Source organism: Scyliorhinus torazame, chromosome 14, assembly GCF_047496885.1.
Source record: "Scyliorhinus torazame isolate Kashiwa2021f chromosome 14, sScyTor2.1, whole genome shotgun sequence".
NCBI classification, from domain to species: domain Eukaryota; kingdom Metazoa; phylum Chordata; class Chondrichthyes; order Carcharhiniformes; family Scyliorhinidae; genus Scyliorhinus; species Scyliorhinus torazame.
In genome coordinates this window covers 176124245-176145553 of record NC_092720.1, presented here as the reverse complement: position 1 = coordinate 176145553, position 21309 = coordinate 176124245, and the positions used below count along the sequence as shown (strand labels likewise).

The 21309-nt window shown below is 47.4% G+C and overlaps 1 non-coding gene across 1 annotated transcript; it reads right to left on the bottom strand.

Moving 5' to 3' along the window:
- Positions 1 to 19599: 19599 nt before the first annotated feature.
- trnah-gug (transfer RNA histidin (anticodon GUG)) lies at positions 19600 to 19671 on the bottom strand. Its single transcript has one exon. It is a non-coding gene; the product is annotated as a tRNA-His (tRNA).
- Between the last annotated feature and the right edge of the window lie 1638 nt (positions 19672 to 21309).

Below are 21309 nucleotides of genomic sequence, written 5' to 3'. Positions count from 1 at the left end.
TTCGCTGGATTGGCCATGATCAACATGCCGGGTTCCGGTTATTCTACCGAGAAACTTGGTCTCGTCGTCCGCTGCTGACTTTTTGAATCCATTTCACCCCGTATTCCTTTTCTCTCATTCCTGATTATTGTCAGTGCTAACAAGCTCTGTCTCTATTTCCCCGGCTGAATTCTCCGCCCACGTATCAGTTGCACTTTGGAGCGCCTCTAATTCACCATCTCACTCTCTTAGATCCACAGAGAAAAATCTAGGCCCCTTTCGTCCCACTGCTGCTGTTGGGGTGAATGTCTCTCTCCGGTAATTCAAATGAATAATGATTCACTTTAGATGTGAACTGACTGTTTGAAATCAGAATGACAGAATTTGGCGGGTTTAATATTGGAACAGGAGGAAAGAAATCAAATAAATGTGGTATGAAATGTAAAAAGCACCCAGGTGGGTGGATTTGATCCCACAGAGGGACGAAGTTCAAAAAACACTTCATCCGGGGGTGGGACAACATTTCGTTTCTGCGTGGAATCGAACCACCAATTATTCGGCTAACAGCCGAAAGTGTTAACCGACAGCTGCCACAGAAACGGAAAATGCTGTTGCTGCATGAATAAACAACTCAAATCATGATGGAAACAGTCTCATCTTGTCCTCTTCGCAACAGCAAATTCTTGCTGATGCACCAATCTGGAACAAAAGCGCAAAAGGCTGGTCAATCTCAGCAGGTATGACAGCATCTGTGGAGAGAGAACGGAGGCTGTGTTTCAAGCGAGGGTGACTTTGTGTCACATAACGCGCCTCCAGGTTCTACATTCGAGCCATTTTGGTATTTTTTGCCTCAAAATATTTGCAATGAAACTAAAATGAAACTGTCTTTTCTTATGTGCAGTAAGGACAGTTTTCTTAGTTTCCAAATATATGTTAATTTCTCGAATCATTCTAAACAAGGGAAATGTGTCTTGACTGTCGCTGATCAGTCGCCAGCGGCCTTCGTTCTCCCCGGATTCTGTTTGTCGAAATGTTACCCGACATTCACGAAACTGGTGCTTGATTTTCGTGTGTCGCTTCATTTCCGTTTTCTCCACTGCCAATTGGCTCTATTTCCAGAAAATTGGCCCACTCATCCTCATTGCATCATGACCAGATGTCAGGTATACACTCATCCCTAGAGCATCTCGAAAGCAAGGACTCCAACATCAGACTCCGATCTATTGACTACAGCTCCGCCTTCAACACCACAATCCCAGCCACGCTCATATCAAAGCTCCAAAACCTAGGACTTGGCTTTCCACCCTGCAACTGGATCCTCGATTTGCTGACCAACAGACCACAATCAGTAAGAATGAACAACAACATATTCTCGGGACTTCTGGTTGCGGCGATGCCCAGCTAAGCCTCACGTTTCGGCGGCTCCAGCTCAAACGGACCTTCGGGCTCTTTTAAGAGCCCCAACGGGGAATTTTTTCAGGACGAAACCCGGTGTGGGGTAAGTTAACAGGGAGTCCCCCCCCCCCCAACGAAAGAGAAGAATATCGGCGGAGGTGGCTACATCGCGAAGAATCCTCGAGGATTGGGACAGGAGGAAAAAAGAAGCAAGATGGCGGCGGAGAAAGCCCAGGTGACATGGGGGCCCGATCAAGACGAATTCTTAAGAAGGTATGTGGAGCTACTTAAGAAGGAGGTGCTGACCCCGATGCTTCAGTCAATTGAGGCGCTTAAGGAGGCACAAAGGACCCAGGAGACGGAGCTCCGCGTGGTGGAGCAGAAGGTGACGGATAATGAAGACGAGATCCTGGGCCTGGCGGTCAAAACACAGACGCACGAGGCGCTCCACAAAAAGTGCATTGAAAGGATTGAGGCCCTAGAAAACAGAGCACAAAGGAAGAACCTTCGGATCCTGGGTCTCCCCGAGGGAGTGGAAGGAGCGGACTGCGGGGCTTACGTGAGCACGATGCTAAGCTCGCTGATGGGAGCTGAGGCCCCTTCGGGCCCCTTGGATGTGGATGGGGCTCATCGGGTCCCTGCGAGGAGACCAAAGGCGGGAGAACCACCTAGGGCGACAATCGTGCGATTTCATCGCTTCAATGATAGAGAAGTGGTTCTGAGATTGTCCAAAAAGGTACGGAGTAGTAGATGGGAGAATGCGGTGGTACGGGTGTACCAGGATTGGACTGCGGAGGTGGCGAGAAGGAGGGTGATTTTTAATCGAGCCAAGGAGGTGCTACACAAGAAGAAGGTGAAGTTCGGGATGCTGCAGCCGGCGCGACTATGGGTCACGTACCAGGAGAGACATCACTACTTCGAAACGGCGGAAGAAGCATGGACCTTTATTAAAGACGAGAAACTGGATTGGAACTGAGGGACTGATCTTAGAGGGGAAATGACACTGTCGATGTATTTTGGGATGTAAATTGGGAAAGGGAGGACACTAAGAAATGTGGGCGCCGGTGTGGGGAAAGAAGAGACCTAGGCAGGGGATGAGGAATGGGAGTGGGGCGGTAGAGGGAGCTGCGTCACAAGGGGCGGGACAACTACAGAGAATATGGGGCCTACTGTCCTTGTTCCCGCGCCAGAAAGGTGATGGCGGGAAGATAGGCACAAGGTAGATGGGATTTCCCCACACAGGGGGGGGTCAAAGAGTGAGCGGGAGAAGCCAGGGTCAGTTGAAGTCAGCTGACTTTCGGAAGTAATATGGGGGGAGCAATCACGCTAGATGAGGATCTAGCGGGGGGGAGGGGGGAAGGATAACTGGGTTGCTGCTGCAGAAATCAAAGAGGAACTGGTTAAAGAAAGGGTGATCGGGGCTGGAATGCGCCACCTGGGGAACGGGTGGGAGCGCGGAATCGGGACGTGGGACTGGCATAGAGAGGGTGATGGCTAGTCGACACAGGAAGGGGGCAGATATGTGATGGTGAGTGGCAGACTGGAGGGAACGGAGGTCGTGTTGGTTAACGTATATGCCCCGAATTGGGATGATGCGGGATTCATGAAGCGGATGCTGGGATGTATCCCGGACCTGGAGGTAGGAAACTTGATAATGGGGGGAGACTTCAGCACCGTGCTGGACCCAGGGTTAGATAGATCTAGATCTAAGACCGGAAGAAGGCCGGCAGCGGCCAAGGTGCTTAAGGGGTTTATGGACCAAATGGGGGGGAGTGGATCCATGGCGATTTGTTAGACCGAAGGCCAGAGAGTTCTCCTTCTTCTCCCATGTTCACAAGGTGTACTCCCGGATAGATTTTTTTGTTTTGTGAAGGTCGTTGATCTCGAGGGTGGAATAAATTGAGTATTCAGCCATAGCTATCTCAGATCATGCCCCACATTGGGTGGACCTAGAACGAGGAGAGGAGAGGGAGCAGCGTGCACTCTGGCGATTAGATGTGGGATTGTTGGCGGATGAGGGAGGGTGCGGGGATGTATCGAGAGATACCTGGAGGCCAATGACGACGGGGAGGTCCGAGTGGGAGTGGTATGGGAAGCACTAAAGGCGGTGGTCAGAGGAGAGCTGATCTCCATCAGGGCCCACAAAGGGAAAACAGAGGCCAAGGAAAGGGAAAGATTACTGGGGGAGATTTTAAGGGTGGATAAAGAATATGCAGAGGCCCCGGAGGAGGGACTATACAGGGAGCGACGACGACTCCAGGCGGAGTTCGACCTGCTGACCACTAGGAGGGCGGAGGTGCAGTGGAGGAAGGCACAGGGGATGAGATATGAATATGGGGAAAAGGCTAGTCGCCTGTTGGCCCATCAGCTGTGAAAGAGGACAGCGGCGAGGGAGATAGGGGGAATTAGAGACGAAAAGGGAGCTACGGTGCGGAGAGCAGGGAAGATAAACGAGGTGTTTAAGACTTTTTACGAAAGACTTTATAGGTCCCAACCGCCGGAGGGAAAAGAAGAGCCGTGGCAGCTTTTGGACAAATTAAGGTTCCATGGGTGGAGGAGCAGGAGGTGGAAGGCCTGGGGGCACCAATTGGGGTGGTCGAGGTTACCAAGGGGATGGGGAACATGCAGGCAGGGAAGGCCCTGGGACCAGATGAGTTCCCGGTGGAATTTTATAGAAAATATGTGGACATGCTGGCCCCGCTGTTGGTGGGGACTTTTAACGAGGCCAGGGAAGGGGGAACTCTACCCCCCGACAATGTCGGAGGCGATGATATCGCTAATTTTGAAGCGGGATAACGATCCGCTGCAGTGCGGGTCCTATAGGCCTATTTCACTACTAAATGTGGACGCCAAATTGCTAGCAAAGGTGCTGGCAGCGAGGATAGAGGACTGTGTCCCGGGGGTGGTGCACGAAGACCAGACAGGATTCGTAAAGGGGAGACAACTAAATGTCAACGTGCGATGGCTATTAGGGGTGATAATGATGCCCCCAGCAGAGGGGGAGGCAGAGATAGTGGCGACAATGGATGCAGAGAAGGCATTTGATAGGGTGGAGTGGGAGTATCTATAGGAGGTGCTGAGGAGTTTCGGGTTCGGGGACAGGTTTGTTAGCTGGGTCAAACTCCTCTATGGGGCCCCAACGGCAAGTCTGGTCATGGGTCGGCAAAGATCGGAGTATTTCCGACTATACAGGGGAACAAGACAGGGATGCCCGCTATCTCCATTACTGTTCGTGTTGGCAATTGAACCACTGGCCATGGCGCTGAGAGACTCCAGAAAATGGAGAGGGGTGATTAGAGGGGGAGAAGAACACCGAGTGTCATTCTACGCGGATGACCTACTGCTGTATGTGACGGACCCAGTGGGGGGGATGACAGAGGTCATGCAGACATTGAGGGAGTTAGAAGATTTCTCGGGATATAGGCTTAACATGGGAAAGAGTGAACTTTTTGTGATACACCCTGGGGACCAGAGTAGAGGGATAGATGGCCTGCCTTTAAGGAGAGTGGAAAGAAACTTTCGATACCTGGGGATTCAGATAGCCAGGAGCTGGGGAACATTGCACAGACTTAATCTGACACGACTGGTGGAACAAATGGAAGAGGACTGCAAGAGGTGGGACATGCAGCCACTGTCACTGGCGGGCAGAGTGCAGGCAATTAAGATGATGGTCCTCCCGAGGTTCCTATTTGTATTCCAATGTCTCCCTATACTGATCACTAAGGCCTTCTTTAAAAGAAAAGACAGGAGCATCGCGAGCTTCGTGTGGGCAGGGAAAGTTCCGAGGGTAAGGAGGGGGTTCTTACAACGTAGTAGAGTCAGAGGGGGACTGGCGCTGCCGAATTTGGGCGACTACTACTGGGCCGCCAATGTGGCGATGATCCGTAAATGGATGATAGAAGGAGAGGGAGTGGCGTGGAAAAGATTAGAGAGGAAGTCCTGTAAAGGGACGAGTCTAGAGGCGCTGGTGACGGCGCCACTACCGTTCTCACCAAAATAATTTACCACAAACACAGTGGTGGCGGCAACATTAAATATTTGAGGACAATGGAGGCGACAGAGAGGTGTGCTGGGAGCCTTGGTGGGGTCCCCAATTAGGAACAACCATAGGTTTGCCCCAGGGAGAATGGATGGAGGATTCAAGAGCTGGCACCAGTTGGGAATTAGGAGGGTGGGAGATTTATTTATAGACGGGACGTTTGCGAGCTTGGGTGCGTTGGTGGAAAAGTATAAGTTGCCCCGGGGAAACTTCTTTAGGTATATGCAGGTGAGGGCGTTCACAAGACAACAGGTGAGGGAATTTCCATTGCTCCCGACACAGGGGATCCAGGATAGAATGCTCTCGGGGGTGTGGGTCGGGGAGGGCAAGGTGTCAGAGATATACCGAGAGATGAGAGAAGAGGGGGAGGAGCCGGTGGGCGAACTGAAAGGAAAATGGGAAGAAGAGCTCGGGGAGGAGATAGAGGAGGGTCTGTGGGCTGATGCCCTAAGCAGGGTAAATTCCTCTTCCTCGTGTGCCAGGCTTAGCCTGATTCAATTTAAGGTGCTGCATAGAGCACACATAACGGGAGCAAGGTTGAGCAGGTTCTTCGGAGTGGAGGACAAGTGTGGGAGGTGCGGCGGAAGCCCGGCAAACCACACGCATATGTTTTGGTTGTGTCCGGCACTGGAGGGGTATTGGAGGGGAGTGACGGGAGTGATCTTGAAGGTGGTGAAGGTCCGGGTCAAACCAGCCTGGGGGTTAGCTTTATTTGGAGTTGCAGATGAGCTGGGAGTGCAGGAGGCGAAAGAGGCCGATGTCGTGGCCTTTGCGTCCCTAGTAGCCCGGCGTAGGATTTTACTCATGTGGAAGGAAGCGAGACTGGAGGCCTGAATAAACGATATGGCGGGGTTCATAAAACTGGAGCAGATTAAGTTTGCGCTGAGAGGATGGGCTCAAGGGTTCACCAGACGGTGGCAACCGTTCCTCGACTACCTAGCGGAATGTTAGAGGGAAGATAGATGACCAGCAGCAGCAACCCAGGGGGGAGGGGGGGAAGGGAGGGGGGGGGGGGGAAGTTTCATTTTATGTTATTTGGTTAGTTTACCATGTTAGTTAGTTACTCCTTATTAGATTGTAGTTATCATGTTACTTGTACTGTTAACTTTTCTTTTTGTTTGATGTGTAAGGGGAAAAAATTGTGAATGAAAAATTTCAATAAAATATATATTTTTTAAAAACATCTTCTCCACAGTTGTTCTCAAAACCAGTGCCCCGCAAGGAAATTCGGCATGTCCACATTAACCCTTAGCATCTTTTACAGATGCACCATAGAAAGCAACCTATTGGCTGCATCACAGATGGTACGGCAACTGCTAGGTCCAGGACGGCAAGAAAGTTCAGAGCGTCGTGAACACCGCCCAGTCTATCACAGGAACCTGCCTCCCAACCACTGACTCCATCATCACCTCCCGCTGCCTGAGGAAAGCGGGCAGCATAATCAAAGATCCATCCCACTCGGCGTACTCACTCTTCCAACTTCTTCCATCCGGCAGGAAATACAGACGTATGTGAACACGCACGAACAGACTCAAAAGCAGCTTCTTCCCCACTGTCACCCGACTCTTAAGTGACTCTCTTATGGACTTACCTCATTAACACTACACCCTGTATGCCTCATCCGATGCCAGTGCGTATGTAGTTACATTGTATATGTTGCATTGCCCTATTATGTATTTTCTTTTCTTCCCTTTCCTTCCAATGGACTTAATGATCTATTGAGCTGCTCGCTGGAAAATACTTTTCACTGTGCCTCGGTACACGTGACAATAAGCAAATGCAATCCAATTCATTCCAATTCATTTATATGGGGAGACTGTCAAGATCAAGATTATTCTCCGCCTTACAGAAGATTCAGTGGGTATTTGGTTGCGACACATGAACATTTTGGGGCAATGACCGAAGAAGCTGATGCAGCAAATTGAGAGAGACTGTTTTCACTTCCAAAAAGACTAGAACCGGAGGAGTATGCTTGATGATGACAGTTAAAATATTAAATCGGGAGCTGAGGAGATTCTCGCATTCACAACTGTTTGAATCCAGGAGCATCAAACAGAAGCAGAAACATGCACTCAGCTGTGAACCCGTTTTAAAGAGTGCTTCACACTGATAATTACTCATCCGTTAATTTGGGAAAAACACGTCAACTGATCACTGCCGTGACTCGGATTCGAACCGAGGTTGCTGCGGCCACAACGCAGAGTACTAACCACGAAACGATCACGGCGCCACACGTTACCGCTGAGAAAAGATATAACTGTCGATGCACTAGGTCGTCAACTGTTTGGAACCTATCATGGCCCACACTGTATGACTCTCGAGTTACAACTTTCGTAGATGCACAGTTTTGATGAAAGAAATCAAATAAATGTGGCATGAAATGTAAAAAGCACCAAGGTGGGTGGATTTGATCCCACAGAGGGACGAAGTACAAAAAACACTTCATCCGGGGGTGGAATAATATCTCGTCGCTGGGTGGAATCGAACCACCTAAATTTCGGTTAACAGCCGAACGTGCTAACCGATAGCGCCACAGAGACGACAAATGCTGTTCCGGCGTGAATAAACAACTCAAATCATGATGGAAACAGTCTCATCTTGTCCTCTTCGTAACAGCAAATTCTTGCTGAATCACCAATCTGGAACAAAAGCACAAAAGGCTCGTTAATCTCAGTAGGTCTGACAGCATCTGTGGAGAGAGAACGGAGGCTGTGTTTCAAGCGAGGGTGACTTTGTGTCACATAACGCGCCTCCAGGTTTTACATTCGAGCCATTGTTGTATTTTCTGCCTCAAGATATTCGCAATGAAACTAAAATTAAGCTGTCTTTTCTGATGTGCAGTAAGGACGGTTTGCTTAGTTTCTAAATATCTGTTAATTTCTCGAATCATTCTAAACAAGAGAAATGTGTCTTGACTGTCGCTGATCAGTCGCCAGTGGCCTTCGTTCTCCCCGGATTCTGATTGTCGAAGTGTTACCCGACATTCACGAAACTGGTGCTTGATTTTCGTGTGTCGCTTCATTTCCGTTTTCTCCACTGCCAACTGGCTCTATTTCCAGAACATTGGCTCACTCATCCTCATTGCATCATGACCAGATGTCAGGTATACACTCATCCCTAGAACATCTCGAAAGCAAGGACGCCTAAATCAGTCTCCTATCTATTGACTACAGCTCCGCCTTCAACACCACAATCCCAGACACGCTCATATCAAAGCTCCAAAACATAGGACTTGGCTTTCCACCCTGCAACTGAATCCTCGATTTTCTGACCAACAGACCACAATCATTAATAATGAACAACAACATCTCCTCCACAGTTGTTCTCAACACCGGTGCCCCTCAAGGCTGCGTACTTATCCTCCTACTCTACTCGCTGTACGCAGACGACTGCGTGGCGAAACTGGGTTCGAACTCTACCTACGAGTTTGCTGACGATACGGCCATAGTGGGCAGGATCTCGAATAACGACGAGTCAGAATACAGGCGGGTGATAGAGAACCTAGTGGAGTGGTGTAGAGACAACAATCTCTCCCTCAATGCCAGCAATACTAAACAGCTGGTCATTGACTTCAGGAAGCAAAGTACTGTACACACCCCTGTGAGCATCAACGGGGCCGAGGCGGAGATGGTTACCAATTTGAAATTCCTTGAGGTGCACAGCTCCAAAAATCTGTCCTGGTCCACCCACGTCGACGCTACCACCACGAAAGCACAACCGCACCTATACTTGTTCAGGAAACTAAGGAAATTCGGCATATCCACATTAACCCTTAGCAGTTTTTACAGATGCACCATAGAAAGCATCCTATCAGGCTGCATCACAGCCTGGTCCGGCAACTGCTCGGACCAGGACGGCAAGAAACTTCAGAGCATCGTGAACACCGCCCAGTCCATCACAGGAACCTGCCTCCCAACCATTGACTCCATCTACACCTCCCGCTGCCTGAGGAAAGTGGGCAGCATAATCAAAGATCCATCCCACTCGGCGTACTGACTCTTCCAACTTCTTCCATCCGGCAGGAGATACAGACGTATGTGAACACGCACGAACAGACTCAAAAGCAGCTTCTTCCCCACTGTCACCCGACTCTTAAATGACTCTCTTATGGACTTACCTCATTAACACTACACCCTGTATGCCTCATCCGATGCCAGTGCGTATGTAGTTACATTGTATATGTTTCGTTGCCCTATTATGTATTTTCTTTTCTTCCCTTTCCTTCCAATGGACTTAATGATCTATTGAGCTGCTCGCTGAAAAATACTTTTCACTGTGCCTCGGTACACGTGGCAATAAGCAAATCCAATCCAATTCATTCCAATTCATTTTTATGGGGAGACTATCAAGATCAAGATTATTCTCCGCCTTACAGAAGATTCAGTGGGTATTTGGTTGCGACACATGAACATTTTGGGGCGATGACCGAAGAAGCTGATGCAGCAAATTGAGAGAGACTGTTTTCACTTCCAAAAAGACTAGAACCGGAGGAGTATGCTTGATGATGACAGTTAAAATATAAAATCGGGAGCTGAGGAGATTCTCGCATTTACAACTGTTTGAATCCAGGAACATCAAACAGAAGCAGAAACATGCACTCAGCTGTGAACCCGTTTTAAAGAGTGCTTCACACAGAGAATTACTGATCCGTTAATTTGGGAAAAACACGTCAACTGATCGCTGCTGTGACTCGGATTCGAACCGAGGTTGCTGCGGCCACAACGCAGAGTACTAACGACTATACGATCACGGCGCCACACGTTACCACTGAGAAAAGATATAACTGTCGACGCACTCGGTCGCCAACTGTTTGGAACCTATCATGGCCCACACTGTGTGACTCTCGAGTTACAACTTTCGTAGATGCACAGTTTTGATGCCTGAAACTTGGTTCCATAATACTTTTCCTGCAACAAGGATATATACACTTTAACCCAGGCTCTATAAAAATAACTATGCAAACGCTATAATATATAATACATAGCAAATTCGATATTCGTCCCAAACATATGGTATTTGGACGTTCTCCCGGTGTCTGCATCAGTTTTCTGTGTGTGCCTGCTCGAGGTCCCTCCCACAGTCCAAAAATGTGAAGGTTCGGTAGATTGGCCATGCTGAAGTGTGCCAGATTGTCCATAGATTACGTTTCGCTGGATTGGCCATGATCAACATGCCGGGTTCCGGGTATTCTACCGAGAAACGTGGTCACGTCGTCCGCTGCTGATTTTTTGAATCCATTTCACCCTGTATCCCTTTCCTCTCATTCCTGAATATTTTCAGTGCTAACAAGCACTCTATCTATTTCTCCGGCTGAATTCTCCACCCACGTATCAGTTGCACTTTGGAGCGCCTCTAATTCACCATCTCACTCTCTTTGATCCACAGAGAAAATTCAAGGCCCCATTCGTCCCAGTGTTGCTATTGGGGTGAATGTTTCTCTCTGGTAATTCAAATGAATATTGATTCACTTTAGATGTGAAGTGATTGTTTGAAATCAGAATGAAAGAATGTGGCGTGGTTAATATTGGAACCGGAGGAAAGAAATCAAATAAATGTGGCATGAAATGTAAAAAGCACCAAGGTGGGTGGATTTGATCCCACAGGTGGACGAAGTACAAAAAACACTTCATCCGGGGGTGGGATAATATCTCGTCGCTGGGTGGAATCGAACCACCTAAATTTCGGATAACAGGCGAACGTACTAACCGATAGCGCCACAGAGACGACAAATGCTGCTCCGCCGTGAATAAACAACTCAAATCATGATGGAAACAGTCTCATCTTGTCCTCTTCGGAACAGCAAATTCTTGCTGAATCACCAATCTGGAACAAAAGCACAAAAGGCTCGTTAATCTCAGTAGGTCTGACAGCATCTGTGGAGAGAGAACTGAGGCTGTGTTTCAAGCGAGGGTGACTTTGTGTCACATAAGGCGCCTCCAGGTTCTACATTCGAGTCACTGTTGTATTTTCTGCCTCAAGATATTCGCAATGAAACTAAAATGAAACTGTATTTTCTGATGTGCAGTAAGGACAGTTTTCTTAGTTTCTAAATATCTGTTAATTTCTCGAATCATTCTAAACAAGGGAAATGTGTCTTGACTGTCGCTGATCAGTCGCCAGCGGCCTTCGTTCTCCCCGGATTCTGTTTGTCGAAGTGTTACCCGACATTCACGAAACTGGTGCTTGATTTTCGTGTTTCGCTTCATTTCCGTTTTCTCCACTGCCAACTGGCTCTATTTCCAGAAAATTGGCCCACAAATCCTCATTGCATCATGACCAGATGTCAGGTATACACTCATCCCTAGAGCATCTCGAAAGCAAGGACTCCTACATCAGACTCCTATCTATTGACTACAGCTCCGCCTTCAACACCTCAATCCCAGCGACGCTCATATAAAAGCTCCAAAACCTAGGACTTGGCTTTCCACCCTGCAACTGGATCCTCGATTTTCTGACCAACAGACCACAATCAGTAAGAATGAACAACAACATCTCCTCCACAGTTGTTCTCAACACTGGTGCCCCTCAAGGCTGCGTACCTATCCTCCTAATCTACTCGCTGTACGCAGACGACTGCGTGGCGAAACTGGGTTCCAACTCTATCTACAAGTTTGCTGACGATACGACCATAGTGGGCAGGATCTCGAATAACGACGAGTCAGAATACAGGCGGGAGATAGAGAACCTAGTGGAGTGGTGTAGTGACAACAATCTCTCCCTCAATGCCAGCAACAGTAAACAGCTGGTCATTGACTTCAGGAAGCAAAGTACTGTACACACCCCTGTGAGCATCAACGGGGCCGAGGTGGAGATGGTTACCAATTTGAAATTCCTTGAGGTGCACAGCTCCAAAGATCTGTCCTGGACCACCCACGTCGACGCGACCACCACAAAAGCACAACAGCACCTATACTGGTTCAGGAAACAAAGGAAATTCGGCATGTCCACATTAACACTTAGCAACCTTTACAGATGCACCATAGAAAGCATCCTATCGGGCAGCATCACAGCCTGGTGCGGCAACTGCTCGGTCCAGGTCGGCAAGAAACTTCAGAGAGTCGTGAACACCGCCCAGTCCATCACAGGAACCTGCCTCCCAACCATTGACTCCATCTACACCTCCCGCTGCCTGAGGAAAGCGGGCAGCATAATCAAAGATCCACCCCACCCGGCGTACACACTCTTCCAACTTCTTCCATCGGGCAGGAGATACAGACGTCTGAGAACACGCACGAACAGACTCAAAAGCAGCTTCTTCCCCACTGTCACCAGACTCCTAAATGACCCTCTTATGGACTTACCTCATCAACACTACACCCTGTATGCTTCATCCGATGCCAGTGCGTATGTGGTTCCATTGTATATGTTGCATTGCCCTATTATGTATTTTCTTTTCTTCCCTTTTCTACCAATGGACTTCAAGATCTATTGAGCTGCTCGCAGAAAAATACTTTTCAATGTACCTCGGTACACGTGACAATAAGCAAATCCAATCCGATCCAATTCATTTATATGGGGTGACTATCAAGATCAAGATTATTCTCCGCCTTACAGAAGATTCAGTGGGTATTTCGTTGCTACAGATGAACATTTTGTGGCGATGACCGAAGAAGCTGATGCAGCAAATTGAGAGAGACTGTTTTGACTTAAAAAAAGACTAGAACCGGAGGAGTATGCTTGATGATGATAGTTAAAATATAAAATCGGGAGCTGAGGAGATTCTCGCATTCACAACTGTTTGAATTCTGGAGCATCAAACGGAAGCATAAGCATGCACTCAGCTGTGAACCCGTTTTAAAGAGTGCTTCACACAGAGAATTACTCATCCGTTCATTTAAGAAAAATACGTCAACTGATTACTGCCGTGACTCGGATTCGAACCGAGGTTACTGCGGCCACAACGCAGAGTACTAACCACGAAACGATCACGGCGCCACACGTTACCGCTGAGGCAACTCATAACTGCCGATGCCCTAGGTCGCAAATGTTTGGAACCTATCATGGCCCACACTGTATGACTCTCGAGTTACAACTTTCGTAGATACACAGTTTTGATGCCTGAAACTTGGTTCCATAATAATTTTCCTGCAACAAGGATATATACACTTTAACCCAGGCTCTATAAAAATAACTATGCAACCGCTATAATATATAATACATAGCAAATTCGATATTCGTCTCAAACATATGGTATTTGGACGTTCTCCCGGTGTCTGAATCAGTTTTCTGTGTGTGCCTGCTCGAGGTCCCTCCCACAGTCCAAAAATGTGAAGGTTCGGTAGATTGGCCATGCTGAGGTGTGCCAGATTGTCCATAGATTAATTTTCGCAGGATTGGCCATGATCAACAAGCCGGGTTCCGGGTATTCTACCGAGAAACTTGGTCACGTCGTCCGCTGCTGAATTCTTGAATCCATTTCACCCTGTACCCCTTTCCTCTCATTCCTGAATACTGTCAGTGCTAACAAGCTCTCTCTCTATTTCCCCGGCTGAATTATCCGACCACGTATCAGTTGCACTTTGGAGCGCCTCTAATTCACCATCTCACTCTCTTTGATCCACAGAGAAAATTCGAGGCCCCATTCGTCCCACTGTTGCTATTGGGGTGAATGTCTCTCTTTGGTCATTCAAATGAATATTGATTCACTTTAGATGTGAACTGACTGTTTGAAATCAGAATGAAAGAATGTGGCGTGTTTAATATTTGAACCGGAGGAAAGAAATCAAATAAATGTGGCATGAAATGTAAAAAGCACCAAGGTGGGTGGATTTGATCCCACAGAGGGACGAAGTACAAAAAGCACTTCATCCGGGGGTGGGATAATATCTCGTCGCTGGGTGGAATCGAACCACCTAATTTTCGGTTAACAGCCGAACGTGCTGACCGATAGCGCCACAGAGACGGCAAAGGCTGCCCCTGCATGAACAAGCAACTCAAATCATGATGGAAACAGTCTCATCTTGTCCTCTTCGTAACAGCAAATTCTTGCTGATGCACCAATCTGGAACAAAAGCACAAAAGGCTGGTTAATCTCAGCAGGTATGACAGCATCTGTGGAGAGAGAACTGAGGTTGTGTTTCAAGCGAGGGTGACTTTGTGTCACATAAGGCGCCTCCAGGTTCTACATTCGAGCCACTGTTGTATTTTCTGCCTCAAGATATTCGCAATGAAACTAAAATGAAACTGTCTTTTTTGATGTGCAGTAAGGACAGTTTTCTTAGTTTCTAAATATCTGTTAATTTCTCGAATCATTCTAAACAAGGGAAATGTGTCTTGACTGTCGCTGATCAGTCGCCAGCGGCCTTCGTTCTCCCCGGATTCTGTTTGTCGAAGTGTTACCCGACATTCACGAAACTGGTGCTTGATTTTCGTGTGTCGCTTCATTTCCGTTTTCTCCACTGCCAACTGGCTCTATTTCCAGAAAATTGGCCCACTCATCCTCATTGCATCATGACCAGATGTCAGGTATATACTCATCCCTAGAGCATCTCGAAAGCAAGGACTCCTACATCAGACTCCTATCTATTGACTACAGCTCCGCCTTCAACACCACAATCCCAGCCACGCTCATATCAAAGCTCCAAAACCTAGGACTTGGCTTCCCACCCTGCAACTGGATTCTCGATTTGCTGACCAACAGACCACAATCATTAAGAATGAACAACAACATCTCCTCCACAGTTGTTCTCAACACCGGTGCCCCTCAAGGCTGCGTACTTATCCTCCTACTCTACTCGCTGTACGCAGACGACTGCGTGGCGAAACTGGGTTCCAACTCTATCTACAAGTTTGCTGATGATACGACCATAGTGGGCAGGATCTCGAATAACGACGAGTGAGAATACAGGCGGGAGATAGAGAACCTAGTGGAGTGGTGTAGCGACAACAATCTCTCCCTCAATGCCAGCAACACTAAACAGCTGGTCATTGACTTCAGGAAGCAAAGTACTGTACACACCCCTGTGAGCATCAACGGGGCCGAGGTGGAGATGGTTACCAATTTGAAATTCCTTGAGGTGCACAGCTCCAAAGATCTGTCCTGGTCCACCCACGTCGACGCTACCTCCACGAAAGCACAACAGCACCTATACCTGTTCAGGAAACTGAGGAAATTCGGCATGTCCACATTAACACTTAGCAACTTTTACAGATGCAACATAGAAAGCATTCTATCGGGCTGCATCACAGCCTGGTGCGGCAACTGCTCGGTCCAGGACGGCAAGAAACTTCAGAGCGTCGTGAACACCGCCCAGTCCATCACAGGAACCTGCCTCCCAACCATTGACTCCATCTACACCTCCCGCTGCCTGAGGAAAGCGGGCAGCATAATCAAAGATCCACCCCACACGGCGTACTCACTCTTCCAACGTCTTCCATCGGGCAGGAGATACAGACGTCTGAGAACACGCACGAACACACTCAAAAGCAGCTTCTTCCCCACTGTCACCAGACTCCTAAATGACCCTTTTATAGACTTACCGCATCAACACTACACCGTGTATGCTTCATCCGATGCCAGTGCGTATGTAATTACATTGTATATGTTGCATTGCCCTATTATGTATTTTCTTTTCTTCCCTTTTCTACCATTGGACTTCATGATCTATTGAGCTGCTCGCAGAAAAATACTTTCCAATGTACCTCGGTACACGTGACAATAAGCAAATCCAATCCAATTCATTTATATGGGGAGACTATCAAGATCAAGATTATTCTCCGCCTTACAGAAGATTCAGTGGGTATTTGGTGGCGACACATGAACATTTTGGGGCGATGACAGAAGCAGCTGATGCAGCAAATTGAGAGAGACTGTTTTCACTTCCAAAAAGACGAGAACCGGAGGAGTATGCTTGATGATGATAGTTAAAATTAAAAAATCGGGAGCTGAGGACATTCTCGCATTCACAACTGTTTGAATTCTGGAGCATCAAACAGAAGCAGAAGCATGCACTTAGCTGTGAACCCGTTTTAAAGAGTGCTTCACACAGAGAATTACTCATCCGTTCATTTAAGAAAAACACGTCAACTGATCGCTGCCGTGATTCGGATTCGAACCGAGGTTGCTGCGGCCACAACGCAAAGTACTAACCACTATACGATCACGGCGCCACACGCTACCGCTGAGGCAACTTATAACTGCCGATGCCCTAGGTCGCAAATGTTTGGAACCTATCATGGCTCACACTGTATGACTCTCGAGTTACAACTTTCGGAGATACACAGTTTTGATGCCTGAAACTTGGTTCCATAATAATTTTCCTGCAACAAGGATATATACACTTTAACCCAGGCTCTATAAAAATAACTATGCAACCGCTATAATATATAATACATAGCAAATTCGATATTCGTCTCAAACATATGGTATTTGGACGTTCTCCCGGTGTCTGCATCAGTTTTCTGTGTGTGCCTGCTCGAGGTCCCTCCCACAGTCCAAAAATGTGAAGGTTCGGTAGATTGGCCATGCTGAAGTGTGCCAGATTCTCCATAGATTAAGTTTCGCAGGATTGGCCATGTTCGACATGCCGGGTTCCGGGTATTCTACCGAGAAACTTGGTCACGTCGTCCGCTGCTGATTTCTTGAATCCATTTCACCCTGTATCCCTTTCCTCTCATTACTGAATATTGTCAGTGCTAACAAGCTCTCTCTCTATTTCCCCGGCTGAATTATCCGACCACGTATCAGTTGCACTTTGGAGCGCCTCTAATTCACCATCTCAATCTCTTCGATCCACAGAGAAAATTCTAGGCCCCATTCGTCCCACTGTTGCTATTGGGGTGAATGTCTCTCTTTGGTGATTCAAATGAATATTGATTCACTTTAGATGTGAACTGACTGTTTGAAATCAGAATGAAAGAATGTGTCGTGTTTAATATTGGAACTGGAGGAAAGAAATCAAATAAATGTGGCATGAAATGTAAAAAGCACCAAGGTGGGTGGATTTGATCCCACAGAGGGACGAAGTACAAAAAACACTTCATCCGGGGGTGGGATAATATCTCGTCGCTGGGTGGGACCGAGCCACCTAATGTTCGGTTAACAGCCGAACGTGCTAACCGATAGCGCCACAGAGACGACAAATGCTGCTCCTGTATGAATAAACAACTCAAATCATGATGGAAACAGTCTCATCTTGTCGTCTTCGTAGCAGCAAATTCTTGCTGATGCACCAATCTGCAACAAAAGCACAAAAGGCTGGTTAATCTCAGCAGGTATGACAGCATCTGTGGAGAGAGAACGGAGGCTGTGTTTCAAGCGAGGGTGACTTTGTGTCACATAAGGCGCCTCCAGGTTCTACATTCGAGACATTGTTGTATTTTCTGCCTCAAGATATTCGCAATGAAACTAAAATGAAACTGTCTTTTCTGATGTGCAGAAAGGACAGTTTTCTTAGTTTCTAAATATATGTTAATTTCTCGAATCATTCTAAACAAGGGAAATGTGTCTTGACTGTCGCTGATAAGTCGCCAGCGGCCTTCGTTCTCCCCGAATTCTGTTTGTCGAAGTGTTACCCGACATTTCCGAAACTGGTGCTTGATTTTCGTGTGTCGCTTCATTTCCGTTTTCTCCACTGCCAACTGGCTCTATTTCCAGAAGATAGGCCCACTCATCCTCATTGCATCATGACCAGACGTCAGGTATACACTCATCCCTACAGCATCTCGAAAGCAAGGACTCCCAGATCAGAATCCTATCTATTGACTACAGCTCCGCCTTCAACACCACAATCCCAGCCACGCTCATATCAAAGCTCCAAAACCTAGGACTTGGCTTCCCACCCTGCAACTGGATCCTCGATTTTCTGACCAACAGACCACAATCAGTAAGAATGAACAACAACATCTCCTCCACAGTTGGTCTCAACACCGGTGCCCCTCAAGGCTGCGTACTTATCCTCCTACTCTACTCGCTGTACGCAGACGACTGCGTAGCGAAACTGGGTTCCAACTCTATCTACCGGTTTGCTGACGGTACGACCATAGTGGGCAGGATCTCGAATAACGACGAGTCAGAATACAGGCGGAAGATAGAGAACCTAGTGGAGTGGTGTAGCGACAACAATCTCTCCCTCAATGCCAGCAACACTAAACAACAGGTCATTGACATCAGGAAGCAAAGTACTGTACACACCCATCGTGGAGATGGTTACCAATTAGAAATTCCTTGAGGTGCACAGCTCCAAAAATCTGTACTGGTCCACCCACGTCGACGCTACCACCACGAAAGCACAACAGCACCTATACTTGTTCAGGAAACTAAGGAAATTCGGCATGTCCACATTAACGCTGCGCAACTCTTACAGATGCACCATAGAAAGCATCCTATCGGGCTGCATCACAGCCTGGCACGGCAACTGCTCGGTCCAGGACGGCAAGAAACTTCAGAGAATCGTGAACACCGCCCAGTCCATCACAGGAACCTGCCTCCCAACCATTGACTCCATCTACACCTCCCGCTGCCTGAGGAAAGCGGGCAGCACAATCAAAGATCCACCCCACCCGGCGTACTCACTCTTCCAACTTCTTCCATCGGGCAGGAGATACAGACGTCTGAGAACACGCACGAACAGACTCAAAAGCAGCTTCTTCCCCACTGTCACCAGACTCCTAAATGACCCTCTTATGGACTTACCTCATCAACACTACACCCTGTATGCTTCATCCGATGCCAGTGCGTATGTGGTTCCATTGTATATGTTGCATTGCCCTATTATGTATTTTCTTTTCTTCCCTTTTCTACCAATGGACTTCATGATCTATTGAGCTGCTCGCAGGAAAATACTTTTCAATGTACCTCGGTACACGTGACAATAAGCAAATCCAATCCGATCCAATTCATTTATATGGGGTGACTATCAAGATTATTCTCCGCCTTACAGAAGATTCAGTGGGTATTTCGTTGCTACAGATGAACATTTTGGGGCGATGACCGAAGAAGCTGATGCAGCAAATTGAGAGAGACTGTTTTGACTTAAAAAAAGACTAGAACCGGAGGAGTATGCTTGATGATGATAGTTAAAATATAAAATCGGGAGCTGAGGAGATTCTCGCATTCACAACTGTTTGAATTCTGGAGCAGCAAACAGAAGCATAAGCATGCACTCAGCTGTGAACCCGTTTTAAAGAGTGCTTCACACAGAGAATTACTCATCCGTTCATTTAAGAAAAATACGTCAACTGATCACTGCCGTGACTCGGATTCGAACCGAGGTTGCTGCGGCCACAACGCAGAGTACTAACCACTATACGATCACGGCGCCACACGTTACCGCTGAGGCAACTTATAACTGCCGATGCCCTAGGTCGCAAATGTTTGGAACCTATCATGGCCCACACTGTATGACTCTCGAGTTACAACTTTCGTAGATACACAGTTTTGATGCCTGAAACTTGGTTCCATAATAATTTTCCTGCAACAAGGATATATACACTTTAACCCAGGCTCTATAAAAATAACTATGCAACCGCTATAATATATAATACATAGCAAATTCGATATTCGTCTCAAACATATGGTATTTGGACGTTCTCCCGGTGTCTGAATCAGTTTTCTGTGTGTGCCTGCTCGAGGTCCCTCCCACAGTCCAAAAATGTGAAGGTTCGGTAGATTGGCCATGCTGAGGTGTGCCAGATTGTCCATAGATTAATTTTCGCAGGATTGGCCATGATCAACAAGCCGGGTTCCGGGTATTCTACCGAGAAACTTGGTCACGTCGTCCGCTGCTGAATTCTTGAATCCATTTCACCCTGTACCCCTTTCCTCTCATTCCTGAATATTGTCAGTGCTAACAAGCTCTCTCTCTATTTCCCAGGCTGAATTATCCGACCACGTATCAGTTGCACTTTGGAGCGCCTCTAATTCACCATCTCACTCTCTTTGATCCACAGAGAAAATTCTAGGCCCCATTCGTCCCACTGTTGCTATTGGGGTGAATGTCTCTCTTTGGTAATTCAAATGAATATTGATTCACTTTAGATGTGAACTGACTGTTTGAAATCAGAATGAAAGAATGTGGCGTGTTTAATATTTGAACCGGAGGAAAGAAATCAAATAAATGTGGCATGAAATGTAAAAAGCACCAAGGTGGGTGGATTTGATCCCACAGAGTGACGAAGTACAAAAAGCACTTCATCCGGGGGTGGGATAATATCTCGTCGCTGGGTGGAATTGAACCACCTAATTTTCGGTTAACAGCCGAACGTGCTGACCGATAGCGCCACAGAGACGGCAAAGGCTGCTCCTGCATGAACAAGCAACTCAAATCATGATGGAAACAGTCTCATCTTGTCCTCTTCGTAACAGCAAATTCTTGCTGATGCACCAATCTGGAACAAAAGCACAAAAGGCTGGTTAATCTCAGCAGGTATGACAGCATCTGTGGAGAGAGAACTGAGGCTGTGTTTCAAGCGAGGGTGACTTTGTGTCACATAAGGCGCCTCCAGGTTCTACATTCGAGCCACTGTTGTATTTTCTGCCTCAAGATATTCGCAATGAAACTAAAATGAAACTGTCTTTTCTGATGTGCAGTAAGGACAGTTTTCTTAGTTTCTAAATATCTGTTAATTTCTCGAATCATTCTAAACAAGGGAAATGTGTCTTGACTGTCGCTGATCAGTCGCCAGCGGCCTTCGTTCTCCCCGGATTCTGTTTGTCGAAGTGTTACCCGACATTCACGAAACTGGTGCTTGATTTTCGTGTGTCGCTTCATTTCCGTTTTCTCCACTGCCAACTGGCTCTATTTCCAGAAAATTGGCCCACTCATCCTCATTGCATCATGACCAGATGTCAGGTATACACTCATCCCTAGAGCATCTCGAAAGCAAGGACTCCTACATCAGACTCCTATCTATTGACTACAGCTCCGCCTTCAACACCACAATCCCAGCCACGCTCA